Here is a 20,879-nt window from a genome sequence, read left to right as displayed (position 1 = left end):
TGCTTTCTTTGGTTTTCTTAATTAAAATTGTTTAGCTTCCGTCGAAGTATGGTACAGTATAGTAAAATATTGTAAAGAGTTTACCATAGTACAGTACAATATATTTATACTAGTTTTCGAAATTCTTTACTGTTTCAAAATTTAAAATCGTCGATTTTCATCGTTTTTTTTTTGTAATTACTCTCTTGTGGCATGTATATGACATTATTATAGGAGCTTTAATTTCTTTTATTTGTGAGCTTCTTCGCTATATAATGTCATGACATAAGAAAATACATAAATACTTCACGCTGATGTTTCAATACCAGAGTCTCGTACCATAATTCTTTCTGAAGGAAACAAGATCTTGATCCTTATCTTTCAGAAGTATTACTCCAGAGAAAATAAATGCAAACGCCGAAGAGAGTCAGAATTATATTTTCCTTCCAACAGAGATTTTACTTATGCAATTATAATTGCAGTAGTGTGTTATTCTATCTTCAAGACAAGGCATATTCTCTATTTTGTAATCATATATACACGTTCTTTATATAAAAATTTACATTTTCCATTGTACATTTTATTGTCTGAATTTTTTTTTTGCTGAATAAATATCCTATAATTTAATTTATATTAATGCTATTAAATATTTCGAAAAAATTGTTCAATTTAGAAATTATTGATTCGAATGCCATTAAACACAAACACGTATATGCAAATTATTGTCTCTACGATTATGATTGGCGTGAAAATCATATATAGGTATGCTAAATATGCAATCGAGACATTCATGATAGTTGTATGACTAAATTGTAGTTACAATGAATAGCGGTGCTGGCTATATATATACATACAGCTTCAAGAGATATCTCTCGTGACGACGCGCGAGATGTTCGAAAGAGGCGCGCATCTTGTGCTTTTTGTTATCCCAGAACAATTTAAACTTTTATAATGGGTTATCGATCGATCTCGGTCATTGTCGGCACGTTCGAGAGTTCTCCCTACGATTCGACAGAGACAGGCGCATTAATCCTCACTCGCGGAATTTTTGATATATTGTCGTCGCGACGCCTTTAAAAGGTCATGATGAATTTACCATATATACCAAAAATTATTCACAATTTGACGCAATTTAAGGAATATTTTTTTTGCTATTTTTTTTTGTTCGAACTTTATTTTTTTCAAAAATTGTTCTAAAACATTGTTAATGTTACTTACTACTACTGTTACTTACTGTTACAAACTTACTATTGCATATTTACTACTACTACTGTTACTTACTGTTGCAAACTTACTTTTTTATACTTACTACTATACTGTTACTTACTTGTACTGTTACTTACTAGTACTATTACTTACTACTACTGTTACTTACTGTTACTGTTACTGTTACTGCTACTGTTACTTACTAGTACTGTTACTACTACAGTTACTTACTACTTTTGTTACTTACTAGTAACAATACTTACTACTATTGTTACTTACTAGTAACAATACTTACTACTATTGGTACTTAATAGTAACAATACTCACTAGTACTGTGACTTATTTGTACTGTTACTTACTACTACTGTTACTACTACTGTTACTTACTAGTATTGTTACTTACTACTACTGTTACAACTACTGTTACTTACTAGTACTGTTACCTACTAGTACTAATATTTACTACTACTGTTACTTACTGTTACTGCTACTGTTACTTACTAGTACTGTTACTACTACTGTTACTTACTACTATTGTTACTTACTAGTAACAATACTTACTACTATTGGTACTTAATAGTAACAATACTCACTAATACTGTGACATATTTGTACTGTTACTTACTACTACTGTTACTACTACTGTTACTTACTAGTATTGTTACTTACTACTACTGTTACAACTATTGTTACTTACTAGTACTGTTACCTACTAGTACTAATATTTACTACTACTGTTACTTACTGTTACTGTTACTACTACTGTTACTTACTAGTACTGTTACTTACTACTTCTGTTATTTATTACTATTTTTACTTACTAGTAACAATACTCACTACTACTGTTACTTACTACTATTGTTACTTAGTAGTAACAATACTCACTAGTACTGTAACTTATTAGTACTGTTACTTACTAATACTATTACTTACTAGTACTATTACTTACTACTACTGTTACTTACTAGTACTGTTAATTACTATCACTATTACTTACTAGTACTATTACTTACTAGTACTATTACTTACTAGTATTATTACTTACTCCTACTGTTACGTATTGTTACTGTTACTACTATTGTTACTTACTACTACTGTTACTTATTGTTACTGTTACTACTATTGTTACTTACTAGTACTATTACTTACTAGTATTATTACTTACTCCTACTGTTACTTATTGTTACTGTTACTACTATTGTTACTTACTAGTACTATTACTTACTACTATTGTTACTTACTAGTACTATTACTTACTACTATTGTTACTTACTAGTACTATTACTTACTACTACTGTTACTTAATAATACTTTAACCAACTACTATACTGTTACTTTCTACTGTTACAAACATACTATTATATATTTACTTATCTTTACAAACTTACTTTTGTATACTTACTACTACTGTTACTTATACTTACTCTTACAAATTTAATTATGTATATTTAGTACTACTGGTATTTATTGTTAAATACTTACTGTTATATGTTTACTGATACTTACTTTGATATATTTTTAAGAATTCTAAATATTGAAATTTAATTTTACTAACTATATTTGCGTTGGTTTAAAATTAGCCAATAATATAAAAATCTGAAGCATATATTTATTTTGATTGCGCAAATCGAAAAACAATCTTGATCTGATTGTTCCATTAGAATGTTAGACATGGTTTTAATGAATTGCGGAGGCATTTTTGGTAGCAGAAAGAGATAAAAGTGATTCTGAGAAAGGGCAATTACAGGAAACTCTCATCGTGGATCGTTACCACGTTCCCGTATGCCGAGGCATTTGGGAAAAGACGTAATTTGGGATCTGCAGTGGACAGCGGATGGACGGTTTGTTTCAGCAAAAGAAGAGAGAGAAAGAGAGAGAGAGAAGAGGAAATAACGATTCTTTCGGCCTTGCCAAACGGGAATACTACCACTACTATATATATATATATATATAAAATTCGAGACGTTGTCACGACAGTAGCAGAGCCGAACCAGAGAAAAGATTTAAGCGCAGAGCTGGCACACTCGCTCATGAGTTATGCTCAAAAATTGAGGTTACTCCCTGTGTCCGCGTTCGCTCACTATAATCCTATATATATATATATATATATATATATATACACTTCGATTCTCGATTCTTTAGATTCAGACTGCTTTTGTTTCAAACGATATATTTTCTCTCTTTTCCATTCACGAGAGAGAAGAACGTTGTATGTTTGTTGCATCGTGTTTCACTGGTCGACCCTCCTCTTTTGTATATATATATATATACTTTTGGTTGTGAATTCGAGGATTATAATAAATGCGTATGCAGTAGCCATCTGCTGTCTCTTTTCCTCTCCTTCTCTTTACTCACTGTCGTCAAACATGTCTTGTGCGCCGATTCCAAAGGACAAGTAAAAATAATTCAATCGGTGCTCCTGCCGACCAATATCGACAGTTCGATTCTTCTAGATATCAAATATTCTCCCTCTCCCACTTTTTCCATTCTCTTTATTTTCACTGGAAATTTTCATCATTGTGCCATTCATATTCATGGATAGTCATCTCTCCCTCTCTCTCTTTCTTTTTCTCTCTTTTCATATATATGCGATCAAATACATGTCCTCGCATGTGAATTAGAATATATATGCTATTATCAGGTTTATATGAAATCTCAAAATGCACTTAAAATGTCAGAAAATTTTCCATGTTAATCTTATAATGATTTTATGAATAATAACTAAACATATACATACATACATAAAATAATAATCCTATATTGCATTATTGATATTAAATATAGAAAAAATAATATGATAATTATTATTGATGAAAATTGAATTATTTATAAAGTGAACACGCAAATTTAATTATGCTAATGTTACATTTTAAATTGACATACATGATCAATTATTATTAATTTCCATTCTGGACTATATATTAAAATTGTGTTACCCTTTTTTTTGTGTATTTTAAAAAACAATCATTTATTTCATTTTTAAAAAAAGGTAACAAATAAAATCCTACATGGCAAATGTTAATTTCACATGACAAAAAAAAAAATTCAAATTTCCAGAAAATGGAAAAACATTTCGTTTGAAAAAGTTTTATTTTTCCGGTACAAAAAATAAAAATAAATAAAATAACAAGTGAATTGTATTGTAAGTGTGCAAGGCGCGGTGGATTTTTTTCTTTTTTTTTTTTTTTAATTTTCCTCGGAAAATAAAGTCATTCGCACAACCGGAACCCGCCCATCTCTTGTCTAAAGCAGTGATAAAGCAAATAAAGCTTTGCCCTGGCACAATAAACCGTCAGCCGAAATCACGTAATCTAAATAAATTTACATCCGTTTGTACGGGAATAAATTTCACTTCGTTCTTGGACTCTCCGTCATTCGCTATTTCACGCAGGGAGTCATTCTGTGGAACCCCTCCCCCCCCTCTCTCACTCTCTCTCTCTACAAGTTTCCGGACCCGGGACATCAATGAATAACCAAAAAGCGTCTTCTGATGCTCTCCAGATAGTAGCAAAAGCTAAATGAGAGTAGGAGAAAAAAGTCAACATTTTATATTCATTTATAGAGTTAATACAGCAATTTTGAATGAGTGCGGAAAAAAAATAAATCGCATCCTTTTGGAGTTAAAAAAAAGGGGTTGACGCTAGGGAGAGTTAATTTTACACCTATGGAGTTAATTTAATGTTATTAACACACTTTTGGAGTTGATTTTCGCAGTAGAAAACTTTGGGAGTTGGGTGTAAAATTTTTAGAGTTGAAAATCAACTCCAAAAGTGTGTTAACATTAGATTAACTCGATAGGTGTAAAATTAACTTCATCATGAACCCAGAACAAAAAAATAAAAAAGAAACTAATGTATAATAAAAAAAAAAATAGAAGAGGTCCAGTGAAGATCTGTTACTAGAGATGCAGTCTCATATATGTATATGGTACAAGCGACCAGATGAGACGAGATACGACCTTGCAAAGAAGAAGAAGAAAAAAGAAGAAGAAGAAGAAGAAGAAGAAGAAGAAGAAGTCTTACTTGGAATGGAATCAATGGAATCGCAATGATATATGACGCGTAGACGCGAAATAGCATTGCTCTTTCTGTTAACCCTATCTTATACGGTTGCGTGGTGCATATCCGGGGGTGTAATAAACTCGATAATAACACCAAGGCTCGGATATTTAGTGCTTGCTGTAAATCTTATTGCAAATCGACGCCGCGTTTCGTCGAATACATTACTACTTCGGTAGCAAGCTACATATATATACATACAACGCTCACTAACCCACAACATAAAAATTTCTCCAAGCCACCAAAACCTTACAGAAAATAATGGCGAGAGACAGAGAGAGAGAGAGAGAGAGAGAGAGAGAGAGAGAGAGAGAGAGAAAGAGAGAATATACAAAACCTTTTACCGTCGAATATCAAATGTCTTTTTATAATAAACATATATGACACCAATGCTTTCATCATAAAAACTAATCAGATTCTTTAAGTCAATTATATTTGACATTGAGTCTGAGTTAAACGAACTTTTACTACTGGTAGCAAAATTTAAAAAATGTTAACTTTTTGTCCCACTGAAACTAGTTTTTTTACTGATGATAAGTAAAGATGAATTTTTGTCTGACTGAAATATGCTTTTACTACTGATAGCAAAATTTGAAAATTTTGTCCCACTGTAACTGTCTTTTTCTACTGATAAACAATTTACAGTGTTTTCACTGATTACATTTCCTTTTACTACTGATACAAAAAACTTACAATTATATTGAAAACATCAAGTCTGACTAAAACTGACCTTTACTACTGACACTAAAAAAATGTTAACTATTTTGTCTGACTAATACGTGTATTTTCTACTGATAATTTTTAGAATTATTTAATCTACTGAGTCTGACAAAAAAAGACTTTTACTACTTATAACAAAAATTGGAAACTGTCTCACTGAAACTTACTTTCTCCACTGATAAATAATTTACAGAACTATTTTACCTTAATAAAAAATACTTTAAGAAAATTTATACAAAATTTTTTTTTTAATAATAAATTAACAAATTATTTAAACAATTTTGTCTGACTAAAAAGTGGTTTTACTACTTACATCAAATTTACTTGAATTTTCCATGTCTGACTTAAATTTACTTTCACTACTGATATACGAAATTTACATAATTATTTAAACAATTTTGTCTGACTAAAAAGTGGTTTTACTACTTACATTCAATTTACTTGAATTTTCCATGTCTGACTTAAACGTACTTTCACTACTGATCTACGAAATTTACATAATTTTTTAAAACTATTTTGTCTGACTATAACTGGCTTTTATCACTGATATTAAATTCACAATTATTTAATTTTTTAGCATGACAAAAATTCACTTTCCGTAGTGGCAATAAAATTATATATTGCATTATGGAAGTCTGTCTAAAATCAACTTTTACTACTGATAATAAATTGACAATAAAACTAAACAGTTTAAATGAAATGGACTTTTACTACTGATATTAAAATAAACTGTTATTTAAACTATCAAGTCTGACTAAAGGGGAATTTTACTACTTACATTAATTTTACAATTATTTTGAAACTATTAAGTCTGACCAAAACGGGCTTTTACCACTTTTATTTCTAATTTTACAATTTTTTCAACTATTCAGTCTGACTAAATCGTACTTTTACTACTTGTACTCTCTAAATCTGAATTAGTTAAAATGTTTACTAATTTGAATTAGTGACTAATTTTAAAATTTTACTAATTGTTAGTAAAAGTTACTAATAATTAGTAAAATTTTATTAATTCAGAAGCAAAAAGTGAGTCACTAATTCAAATTAGTAAACATTTTTACTAAATCAGATTTGGAGAGTGTATAATTTATTATTCTCTTTTTTTTGTCTTACTGAACATACCTTTGATGCTAAATTTACATTTCAAAAATCTTGTGTGACTAAAACTAACTTTTACTACTACAAGCAAATCTTTATAGCGAATTCTGTTGTAAAATTGACGAAAAAACGAAAAAAAAAAAAAACCTCCAAATTAAAACTCACCAAATAAAATAATAATTTATCAGAGCAATTATTTTCATCGATTATTAATATAAGAAGAACGTAAATAAACTGTACAAAAACGATGGACATTTAGTGCCAGATATTGAAATTTCAGTGTCTAACTGTTGGATGAAATCAATGATGCATTGGTTAGGAAAATTAACGAGTTGATATGCTAGAGGTATGATATTGGATTCAGAAAATTTATGATTCTTGTGTTATACCACCCGCGACGCGCGATTTACGTATATATATACATATATACCTACTTTGTTGTCGGAACATCAATAAGAATTCGCGATGAAAATAAATTTCACTGTTTTGACGCGAGAGGCATTTAATAATAATAATAATTCGCCAATTGTAAAAGCCTCCCTTCTCTCTCTCTCTCTCTCTCTCTCTCTCTCTCTCTCTCTCTCTCTCTCTCTCTCTCTCTCTCTCTCTCTCTCTCTCTCTATATATATATATATATATATACGTATATATTATACAAAAGATCTTCGGCTTCTGTTGCGTGAAGACTCGCATCCTCAGGGCATTCCATTTATTAGCATTTTCTCACACGTCACGCGCGAAGACTGTGAAAATGGAAATATAACACATCTCAAAGATAATTTACTGCCAACTTGTTTGCGATCGAAAAAGAGAGAGAGAGAGAAAAAAAATTATTATTATTATTATTTCAGGAAATAATTTTCAATAATACAACATTTAATTTAATAATCAAAAATAAATATTTTGCATAAAGAAGTTTTTTTAATAAAAAAATTTTTTTTTTTTAATATTTGAGTGGCATAATTTGAATATCTGATGTGAAATTTTTCTCAAAGATTATTTTTCTTTTTTTTTTTGAATTTTTCTTTATACGCTTTTTATTTGTGACTAATATTGAATTGAAGAGAAAAAAAGAGTCTTGTGGATATAATCGTCGACGAAGTTTTCATACTTTCATACTTTCCGAGACTGAACTTCATAGGCTCGTTGAAAAATTCATGACATACGACCGTATCAATAACAACAGATACATTTGTAAACTCTTTAGTTTCACTCGTGCCATTCACCCATTCACTTGTTCTAAAGACTTACTATGCTATGTCTCACGTTTGATACTAATTTATTTATATATAGAGTCTCTTAAAAGGGAGAAAGATACAGTATGTCGCATTTATAATATTCCACTGTCAGCTATTTTTTTTTTTATATATATTTCAAATATTCTCTTTTTTTCAATTCCAATTTTTTTTTTATGAGACAATTTCACTGAAAAAAAAATTTGTTTCAATCGGTTAATAATTGCACTTTCAAAATTGAATTTTTTTTTTATTTTTTAATGCGACATTTAAAAAACTTGACTTTAATTTATGTAAAATACTATATCAATGCGGTATATTATACATCAGAATTTTAATATGAAATGTAAAAAAAAATGTTTTTAATGTGAAATTTTACTGCTAAGTGATTTTTTTTCAGTTGATCTTGTTTAGAATTTTTTTTTCGGTTATTAACATGTGTATGCGAAACCGATCAGATAGACAATTTAGATTAAATGACTCAGCTCCAAAAAATATATATATATAAACGTTTCAAAAGAAGATAGATGATAAATTTGATTGTATTTATTCAAATCGTTTTGAAATTTATTCAAAATGGCTTCCAATCGTTGCCTACCTCAAGGACATGACAATTTTAGTAAAAAAAAAAAAAAAAGTATTTTGTTTACAGTTTTTTTATTTCGCTTCCTTCGTCACGATAGTTAACTGATGTAAAGAAATAGCGGTCAACGGTCTTTTATAATATGATCAAAAAAATTGATTGACATCACAACTATTTGACAAAATAATATATAATATATGTAAAATACATTCATGGATATTAATATTAAATATTTTTATTTATGATTTATAAAGTCGAGTCAAATTTTTTTTTTTTAAATTATATAGCAGATAACTTATAATTATATAAAAAAAAAAATTTGTTTGAATTATTATTCTTTTCTTTTTGCAACTATTTTTGAACTGGAAATTTATTTTACATCGATGTTTATATTTGTGACGAGTGCGCGGGAAAAATGAAAAACTGTTTTAAAACCCTTTTTTATTAAAAATTTTTGTATGAAATATCAATATTCGATTTGTACGTGAGCTCGAGGTACTCTTTTAAAGTTTATGATTTCAAACAATAACTTTTCAGTTTTATGTGTCTTCTTATTCTCCGGACAATTCGCCTGAGATGTGAAAGTGGGTTGGAAAAGTCAGTAAACTTTGTATGTAGCTTGCAGAAATAAGATTCTAGTAATCATAATAAGTAAAACAAGTCAAAATAGTAAAAAAAAATTCTATTTCAAAAGAAACAAAATTTTACCCATATTTTAAATGAAATTTTTTTTACTATGATCCCATATAGTTATATTTTTCTTTTACATTAGTAAATTTTGATTTTTTTCTTCATTTCGTTTTCTAATATTTACAATTTTTTTTTTTTTTTTTTTATACGAATCGTAAATATTTAATATATTCTCTCTTTCTTCAAATGTGTTTTCATAAATAATTCTTGAAAAAAACGAGGTATAAATATATATATATATATATATATTTGTTTTTTGTCAAAAGAAAATTTTTTCTAACATAAAAACTAGATCATCAAAAATTTCCATCTGATAAACATTTCACACTCTAGACTTTTACATTTTCGAGAATTTTTTTTTTTTTCAAATTTATTCCGGGACGTTTACTCAACCTAAGGATATCATTCCCTTAGAATTTAAAAGTTAAATAACATAGATATATAAAGAGACGACCTGGAAAAAAAATTGAATTTTTGCAACACAAAATAAAAAATGCACAGAAATTCAGAGGTATTTTTTTTTCTTTTAACCACTAAAAAAAAACTTTGTTAATTTTAATTTTTTTGTAAAATATACCATAAAGGAGTAACATAATTAATAATTAGTAATATAATTTTAATTCAGTAAAAAAATAGTAATTTTTATTTAATTTTATGATTTAAAATATTAAAATTTGAGTTGAATTTAAAAATTGTTGAGAAATATGATTGAAATGAAGATTTCTTATTTAATCTATATGAAACAGTTTTGAGGTCAATATCCGCAATGACAAGATTACTTGGTGAATTTACACTCAAACGATGGAAAGGAAGTCGCACCATCTAAGCTACGGTGGTATTGACATGTTTAGGTTGATAGCATCCAGTTGTGACTAATAAATTATTATATCATGACAGCATCTAGCTTCAATAACGATCGGTATATTTCCGTATGACTAAAGAAACGAGAGAAATAAGCACCTAACATTGAGAACCAGTTACTGACAAAGTCACAATAATCATATATTTATAAGATTTTATAATTTTATCCCTATATTTAAAAAAAAAAAAATTTTTCCTCAATTATTTTTTCAAAAAAAATTTTTCCCACATTAATTCATTTTACATTGAAAAATATTTTAATTAATACTTAATTTAATTGGAAATTTATAGTTAAATTAATATTTAAAAAAAGGAAAATAATTAAAAATTAATAATATTTATTATTTATTTTTAAATATTTGTTTAATTTATTTATTTGATAATTTAAATATTCAAAAAAAATATTAATTTTAAATATAATAAATAATGTTAATTAATACTGAAAATGTATAAGACGAGAATTTTCCACGTAAAGCTCGAAAATGTCTTGATTATATATAAATGTAATACGAGGGATGAATTCATTGTAACTGAGTACGTTACATGAAATGACGGACTTACCTTGTCGACTTTAAACTCGATCCAATAATAAAGCGAGAGCATTTAGTTAATTGTATTAAATAATGGAACACTTTCATTCTTGAAGTGAGATGTTGCAAGTCACGATTCCATTTCGTTATTACTTTATAAATTATGAATGAATCTGAGGAGCGTCCACAAAGCTCGAAAAGACAATGTTCTAATTTAAATTTAAACGTCACCCTCACATCCGCCCCTCGTTTTTTTTTTTCTTTCTTTTCATTCAATCAAGTCATCAAGTGACAATGATGAAAAAAATATAATCACGCCTTTTTAATGACAAAAAAAAAGAACAATTTTTTTCAGTTTCAAAACATTTGTTTTTTTGAACTACGAGTATTTTTAATATTTTTTAATAATAAATAATTTATTTAAATAAATATATAATAAATATTAAATAATCAATTATTATTTTGTGATAAAAAGGGTACATTTTTAAATATAACAAAATCTAATTATTGTCAATTTTAATTTATTGTATTTTTATTGGTTTACAGTAGTTATTTATTATTATTCTTTTTTTTCATCTAATTTTGGTACAATAAATGTGACAATTATCCCAGTTGAGAATCTATTTATATAAAATAGCTTAATTTTCCGAGAACTAATAATAATTCATTACCTATTTAGTTTCATTACTTTTAATATCAATTTAAGTTCTCGAGAATAATATTTTTTTTTTATTTCAACTTGAAAATTAACTATATATAGAAATGGATGATAAATACTATCAATAGTTTAATTAAAGTTTACCCCGAAAAATTTAATTTATTAGAGATTAATAGAAACTAGTTTTTTTTTATTTTCTAAAACAAAACAAAAAAATTAAAAATAAAAATAAAAACAAGTAAAGGAAAATTAAAATTGAGTTAAAAAAATTAATTTATTTTATATTATAAAAATTTTTTATTTATTTATGAATTATTTTTAAGCGATGAAAATAAAAATTCTGCTTCAACTGATTTAGTATGAGCAAAGAAACTACGGCAACATAATTTGCAAAAGTTTCAGAGCATCATTAGAGGTTTTTTTCTTTTTCCACTTTTTTTTTTTTTTTTTTTCTTTTTATTATAAATATTTGATAAAGTTTGAAAAGTACAATAATGAAGTGTACTGGAATAAAAAGAGTTGACATGACAATTACTATTCGAAAAATAGCTGTGTGTATAATAAAATAATCATGTATATATATATAAATATCGATATCAGAAAACGTGAGGGTAAGGATTGTACATGCATGTTAAATTGATGTAAAGCCCTAACGATCCAGAGTTAGATAACAACGTAACATTACATGCAATGAAACCTTGGTTATTTTCAACGATTCCATTTTCCTAATCACAGAGGTTAAAATTGAATGAAACAAATATTTTTGATTTAAAAATTAAATTAATTTCATATTTAAAAAAAATTAATATTAATAAAAAAATATTTATATTTTTACTCTTAATTAAGGAAAAAAAAAATTTTATACTAATTATTAGAAATTATTTATTTTTACTGTGTTTTTTTTTTCATTTAGTAAATGTTTGCATTATCACCACAGGAAATATTTTGAATCTTGGAAGATATTCATTTGTCTCCATTTGCATCGATAAGAAAAAAAATTAATTAAATTCTCTTAAAATCGTTGAGTTTTACAGAAAAAAATTATTATCAAGTTTTTTTTTCTTCATTTTATTTGCTTTTTATCAAGATATTTTACGTTTCGAGATTTTGATTATCGAAATAACAAATGACAGTCGTGCGTTTATTAAAAATTAAAAGGGACGATAAAAATGTTGAAAAACAGATGGTCCCAAAATTTTTGACAGTGATACGACAATAAAAAAGATTATTGACATGAAATTAAGACGGAAAGTTTTTTTGTAAGTCATTTATGAGAATCATTCTTATAAATTATTTAATTATTATTATTATTTTTTTTTTTATTATTATTATTATTTTGAAATATTTGTTTTTAAAAGTGTGAATGAGAAAATGAATACGATTTCAAAGTTTAGGGAGGAAGAAGAGGGATTAGTTAAAACTCGCGTCTGTTAAAATGTAAATCCCATTAGAGATGCAAGATAGGAAAGTTTAGAAGGGGGGGGGGGGGGGGACGACGACTATACGACGACGACACACGAAATACACAAATTACAGGCAATATACGCAGAGGCAAACATCGCGGATTCATGCACGGGGCCAATTAGCGACGAAACTTTCGAGACGCCGTCTCTCTGAACTAATCAAGATCTCGCGAGCCAGATAATCGACGATGATACCTGGCGTCGCGTTACGTTATATGTACCGAACAGCGTTAAAATCACTGCCACTGATAAATTAGTTCCTTTTATATAAAATTGCTTTCTTTCTTTTTTTTTTATTTTTACAGTGGCTACAATGGAAATAGTTTTTTGCAAAGAGAGATTTTTTTTTTTTTTTTTTACTAAAAATTGAAATTTACAAACAGAAAACTTAATTGAATTTTTATTTTTGCAAAAAGATTTTTTTAAACTAAATTTTAAATAAAAATGTATTTTTTTTGTTTTGTTTAAAAAAAATTCTATAGTAATATATTTATTTAGTTATTTTAAGAAAAAACTTTATTCTATTTATTTAACTTTAAAAACTACATTAATCCATAACTATAATAGCTTACATATAATAAATATTTTATTTTCTCCCTATCTAAACTAGTTACATAAGTCTTGTTATTAAAATAAAGTTCATTTAAGTTAAATAATATTTGAATATTTACATATATATATATATATATGTACATTAATTTCTGTTCCCCAATAAATATTTGCATTTATAATAAAAGAAAATAAATTATACTCAAAATAAAAAAAATTTCGTGAGCGTTAAAATTAATTAATAAAAAAAAAAACAGGAGAAAATATATTTCCGAACACCAAAATTAATTGATGTAATATGAGATAATTAATGACATGTTACGTTAATTTATTAATTATCAATAATTTTATAAATTGACAAAGTCATAAAAATGAAGGTTAATTTATGGTTAGTGAAAGAAAGAAAAAAAAAAAGAAATAATATTACGCAAGACATTTTCTCTCCTTGTGACTGATTGAAAAATGCAGTTTAAGCTATATATATATATATATTGTTATATAAAAGAGCATCATCAATCAGAGTGTTGTCAGGTGAAAGTTTTATTTCATACTATATATAAACAAGAGGTATAGTGAACTCTAGAAAAACTGGTTCAAGTACAATATCTCGCGTAACGTCTAGCGTAACTAGTCATGGCCTTAATAATGTGAAAGTAAAGATCTCGGCCAAGACCTTCAAAGACCTCCGCTCCATCTTTGCAAAAGTGCAGCGTCCCTTATAGTTTATTAACTGTTGACTTGGTTCGTCTATGACGAGGCTATTATATGATCCCGTGAGTACAGTGTCCTTGAGGCGACAAGACATTAATTACGAGTCAAATACAATCGAATTAACACAGGGAAAAAGTTTACATTTCACTTTTTAACATAGTAATAAAATAATAAAATATAAATAGTAATAAATTAATAAGTGAATAGATAATAAAGTAATAATAATAAATAATTAAGTAATAATAAAATAATTAATAAAAATTATTAATAATTAATTAATAATTAATAATTTTTCGACTGTAAAAATTACCAAAAAAAAAATTGTAAACCTCTGACTAGTTTTTACTCCCAGGTGGAAAAGTTCCCGGTAGAGACTACCGGTAGTCATTACCGCTCCCGCTACCGGTAATTTTTCCTAGACTACCAATAGGCACTACCGGTAATTTTTCCGGGACTACCGGTAGCCACTACCGGTAATTTTTCCAGGACTACCGGTAATTCTTCCGGTACTTCCGGTAGTTAATACCGGTAATTTTTCCGGTACTATCGGTAGTCACTACCGGTAATTTTTTCGTTACTACCGGTAGTCACTATCGGTCGTCATTACCGCTCCCGCTACCGGAATATTCACTACCATTAGTCACGACCGGTAATTTTTCCTAGATTACCGGTAGCCACTACCGGTAGGTACTACCGGTAATTTTTCCGGTACTACCGGTAATTTTTTCGTTACTACCGGTAGTCACTATCGGTAATTTTTCGGTAGTCACTACCGGTAATCATTACCGGTAATTTTTCCGGGAGTTACAATCAAAATTTGTTATTTGGTAATAAATTTTGATTGTAATTCCCGGAAAAATTACCGGTAATGACTACCGGTAGTACCGAAAAATTACCGATAGTGACTACCGGTAGCAACGAAAAAATTACCGGTAGTGACTACCGGTAGTACCGAATAATTACCGGCAGTAACAACCGGTAGTACCGGAAGAATTACCGGTAATAACTACCGGAAGAATTACCGGTAATAACTACCGGAAGAATTACCGGTAGTGGCTACCGGTAATCCAGGAAAAATTACCGGTCGTGACTATCGGTAGTGAATATTCCGGTAGCGGGTCTGACTTAAACTCTCTTTCACTACTGATAATTTTAACTATTTGTTCGAAGGTCTGACGGTGTCTTACTTCTATCACTTCAGCCAAAAACGGGTACTTTTTTTTCTAATCTATGTCTGACTATAATTGTCCGTTTCTACTAATGCAAATTTTTTTTCTAAGTTCCCTGACAATTTTTATTCAATGTCAATGTTGAGTATTTTTCTGCACAAAAATACCAAAAAAAAAGAAAGAAAGAAAGAAAGAAAACCAAAATAAAGAAAGAAGGGGAGAAAAAAGAAAATAAAAAGAGACTCGAATGGCGCATAAATCAATCGTTCACTGCTTTTTCTGCATGTGTATATGTATGTGTGTGCTGGCCTAATGGCGGCTCGGTTCGCGTGTTAAACAGCAGTTATCTTTGGCCTTACCTCAAGCCAACTGGTCGCGTGCTTCTTGGGTTGGGTTCAGATCTTCATTGGCGGACCCGGGCGGAGCTTCGTTTTCTGTAACGCGCACTCCTTTTGCTTTGGCTGGCATCGCGCGACAAAGAGGTGTGCAACGCGCTTCTAATTGAACTGCAACGAACAAAAAAAAAAAAAATACACTCTCCTTTCTCCAAACTCCACTGTTTTTTTTTTTTTTTTTTGCCCAGCTGTGTGTACTATCCAATTACACACAAGCAAGGTTTTCTAAAATTAAACACCTTATACGTGGGAATTAATAGTTGTTAAAGGGGAGAAAAAGTATGGTTGCGCTACATTACATAAAATGGTAATCCATATTTCTGGATAGTGCATCTGCCAAAAAAAAACTGGTGGGAAACTTTTTGAACTAAATATTGAAACAGAAAGCATAAATTGGATGAGGTGATAAGAGAAGACGCGGAGGTTTTATTATTGGCTCAACCATAAATATGGATTGGACATCCATACCTTGTACCATATCCATACCATATTCTAATAATAGAATTTGGTCCATAGAAATATGGATGACAATAGATAAACCATAAATTTCTAAATTAACTATGGTTTGCATAGTAAGGTCAACCATAATTAAGGATGGGATATCCATACCTTTTACCATGCCATACCATACCAAACCATATCCATACCTTATATCGTACTTAATACCAAACCATATCCATACCATATTCTAAGAATAGAAAAGTGGTTCATATATGGTTAAGAATAGATAAACTATATATTTCTAAAATATCGATGGTTATCATTGTAATGTCAACCATAAGTATGGATGGGACATTCATAGTTAATACCATATCCATACCATATTCTAATAATAGAATATGGTCCATAGAAATATGGATGACAATGGATAAACCATAAATTTCTAAATTAACTATGGTTTGCATTGTAAGGTCAACCATAATTAAGGATGGAATATCCATACCTTTGTACCATACTATACCAAACCATATCCATACCATATTCTAAGAATAGAAAATGGTTCATTTATGGGTAAGAATAGATAAACCATATATTTTTAAAATATCGATGGTTATCATTGTAATGTCAACCATAAGTATGGATGGGACATTCATAGGTAATACCATATCCATACCATATTCTAATAATAGAATATGGTCCATAGAAATATGGATAACAATGGATAAACCATAAATTTCTAAAATAACTGGTTTGTATTGTAAGGTCAACCATAATTATGGATGAGATATCCGTACTTTATACAAACCGTATTTTGATAATAAAATATAATCCATAGAGAGATGAACGAGAGTGGATAAACCATAAATTTGTAAAATATCTATGGTTTGCATTCTAAGATCAACCATAAGTATGGATGGTACAATAATAATAGAAAATGGTCCATAGAGATTTGGATATTAATAATAAAAATAATAATAATTATTATTATTACTATTATATTATTATATTATCATTGTTAATTATAATAAAAATAAAATAATACTATTAATAATAATAAACAAAAACAATAATGTAATTTTAAAAAAAAATTACCCTAAATGTTGTAATGTGCATTACATGTAAAATATGTGAATAGGAAATGTGTGCGGTGGAGAGCGAAGGGCTTGTGAAAAAAAGAAAGAAATTGAAATTAGTCACAAAAGGTAGGAGAAAAATATCTTCCGCAACTGGCAGAGCGAGTGCAAAAAGTATTGCTCTGCCTTAGGCTTTCACTCTCATTCTCTCTTTCTCTCTCTCTCTCTCTCTCTCTTTTGGCGATCTTTTGTTCGTTCCATAATGAATTCAGTAAGTTTTGTCGAGGGTGGTAGTTTTCATGGTGGCACCCTCAAAATTGGGATGTAACCGAGGAGGAAGGGGGCAATTTATGAACTAGACGTTTCCTTTATGACGGGGCGCGACTGAATTTTAACTCTCGTGACTCACGATGGATCTCACAAAATGAAGGGTCTACTGCCTTAATATGTGCGAATTTACAGTATAATCCAGCAAAAAAAAAAAAAAAAAAAAAAAAAATGCGTGAAAATATATTTTCAACCGTAAAAAAAAAATAATCTCCTATACACAAATGTTTATTATTCATTCTCTTGTGTATCGAAAAACAAGTCTTGCTTTTTCAATTTGCAATCAAAAAATAATTTCACAGGGAAAAAAGAATTTAATTCATTCAAATAAATCAATTACTTAATATTATTTATTATGTATTTACTTGGACAAAATATAGATTTTTAATTAAATCAATTCAAATTATATTTATTTTAAATACAAGAAATTATTTATTCAAATACAATTTATTTAATTTAAATAAAAAAAAAATTATTTGATTCAAGTAAGTATTTATTTGCGTGAAATGAAATATGTCTCTTATTAGTGTAATATTAATTGAGATTGAGTTAATCGATTTAAAAGGAGGATTTTCTCACGTAAATAATAATAATAATAATAATAACATGAGAGAAAGAGAAAGATGCCGTTGTATATTGCAATCGTAATCCAAGTTCTCTTATATAGTAGGACGGGACTAAAGTTTCTGTTCATCAATAACGACTAACGTGTTGTGTTGTGTACTACTTGGTGTGTACTTGGATATTGCGAGTACCGTAATGTTTACGCATTTACAATGTTGGAAACATTGCAAAAGGTTTGCTTTTACTGTAACATGCTTTTTTATGACAATCTCGTTACTAAAGTAATAATAGTATATACCAAAGTCTTATTACACATTGGATATATAACGTGAAAGGATTTTTTTTTCTATGATAAAGAAAAATAAATATTATTCTTTATTTAAAATTATTATAATAACAATTATTATTTTCTTATTTATTCAGAAAGATTTACTAAAATATTTCCGTCACAATTTTACTAAAATAAAATTTTTAAACATTGACTAAATCTGTGTTTTACTACTTATATATAATTTACATGATTTTGACAGACTATTTGTCTGACTAAGAATGACATTTACTACTACATTTGAAATTATTAAAAATTTAAATAGTTCTGTCTGGCTGATATACAAAAAAGTTTTAATGTCTGACTAAAAACTATCTTTTACTACTCATTAAATAAATTTTTTAAAATCGTTGGCTGACTGAAAATTACTTGTACTATTAATTATAATTATAAAAATGTAATACGTTCTGTCTGACTGAATTTGACCTTTACTACTGGTATTTAAATAAATAAAATATTTTTAAAATTGCCTGACGAAAACTGTCTTTTACTACTAATAAAGAAAATGACTAGATTATTTTTTTTTTATAACTTCTGCAAAAGAATAAATAGAAAAATACTTGGAATGTAAAATATAAAAGAAGAAAGTGAAAGAAAAATATGTATATCTCGTAAAAGTATAGATATATATATAAGAAAAGGAAATGAGTTAAAGAGAAAGGAACAAGAGAGAAAGAGAGTGTCGTTGCGTCGATGCCTCGGGGATTATATACGACATCCAGCGACAATACATTTCTGAGATCACTATCGAACCACTATTGTCGACCATTAAAAATATCTTCTCAACATTTATTCGGCAAATAAATCTCGAAGCTGTGGAATGCGTCCCTCCTATATATGAGTATAGGTTCCGCGAGTCGCAAGTGGATCGTTCGTCGATCCACAAGATCAACGTCCTCTCTCTTATGGTTTAAAAAAAAAAAAAACAAAACAAAACAAAATTTGTTGTCCCATCATTGCATTTGACTATAATACATGTCCAAATAATGTTCTTTTTCCATATACGAAAATTAATTATTTTTTGTTTAAATAATAATAAAAACACAATAATCATAAATAACAATTTATAATTAACTGTATTTTAATTACTAACCGTATTTTAATTTCGAACCGTATTTTAATTATTTATCATATTTTATTATTATAAATATATTTATTCTAAAAAAAGAAGATATTTTTAAATGTTCTAAAAAAATGTTCCTTTTTTGTTACAGGAGAAATTTCATTATTTTTTTTTGGCCAGTGATTTTACTCGAAGAAAATTGAAAGTACAACTCACTTCAAAAAATGTAAGTCACTTTTATAATTATCATTCTTATTTTTATTTTGTCACGTCTTATAATGTGAACTTTCTAGTCAATTTATCATTTATGTCCACTTCACGTCACTCTTGAAAAAAAAAAAAAAAATTAAAATTTATTCATGTCGGTGCAAACAAGTTTTCACCTAAAACCTGCGTGGACCATGCGGTTTTTTTTTACATAAGCATTAATGATAATGATATTAATAAAAAAGTAACATTCATTTTAAATGTAAGAAAAAAAAATTCTTACCACTGATTTAGGATTTTTAAACAAAATAAAGATTATAATTATAATTATTTTTATAATTATAATTACAATTACCCAGGTGTGAAAGTTCCCGGTAGTCACTACCGGTAGTCATTACCTCTCACGCTACCGGAATATTCACTACCGGTAGTCACTACCGGTAATTTTTCCGGGACTACCGGTAGCCACTACCGGTAATTTTTCCGAGACTACCGGTAGTCACTAACGGTAATTCTTCCGGTACTACCGGTAATTTTTCCGGTACTACCGGTAGTCACTACCGGTAATTTTTCCGGGACTACCGGTAATTCTTCCGGTACTACCGGTAGTTACTACCGGTAATTTTTCCGGTACTACTGATAGTCACTACCGGTAATTTTTCCGGGACTACCGGTAATTCTTCCGGTACTACCGGTAGTTACTACCGGTAATTTTTCCGGTACTACTGGTAGTCACTACCGGTAATTTTTCCGGTACTACCGGTAGTCACTACCGATAATTTTTTCGTTACTACCGGTAGTCACTATCGGTAATTTTTCCGGGACTACCGGTAGTCATTACCGGTAATCTTTCCGGGAGTTACAATCAAATTTTGATATTTGGTAATAAATTTTGATTGTAATTCCTGGAAAAATTACCGGTAATGACTACCGGTAGTCCCGGAAAAATTACCGATAGTGACTACCGGTAG

General features: G+C 28.5%; 1 long non-coding RNA gene across 1 annotated transcript in view; it reads left to right on the top strand.

Moving 5' to 3' along the window:
- The window catches only part of LOC127291211 (uncharacterized), a 270,805-nt gene extending 250,934 nt beyond the window's left edge, over positions 1 to 19,871 (top strand). The window contains exon 13 of the long non-coding RNA XR_007844558.1: positions 19,853 to 19,871. This is a non-coding gene — a long non-coding RNA (uncharacterized LOC127291211). The remainder of the gene's footprint in view (positions 1 to 19,852) is intronic.
- Positions 19,872 to 20,879: the final 1,008 nt, after the last annotated feature.

The sequence above is a fragment of the Leptopilina boulardi genome, unplaced genomic scaffold (genome assembly GCF_019393585.1).
Source record: "Leptopilina boulardi isolate dan_hultmark-lab unplaced genomic scaffold, ZJU_Lbou_2.1 LbouV2_126, whole genome shotgun sequence".
Taxonomy (NCBI): domain Eukaryota; kingdom Metazoa; phylum Arthropoda; class Insecta; order Hymenoptera; family Figitidae; genus Leptopilina; species Leptopilina boulardi.
Note: the sequence above shows the minus strand (reverse complement) of the source record. Positions and strands in the feature narration are given on the sequence as shown.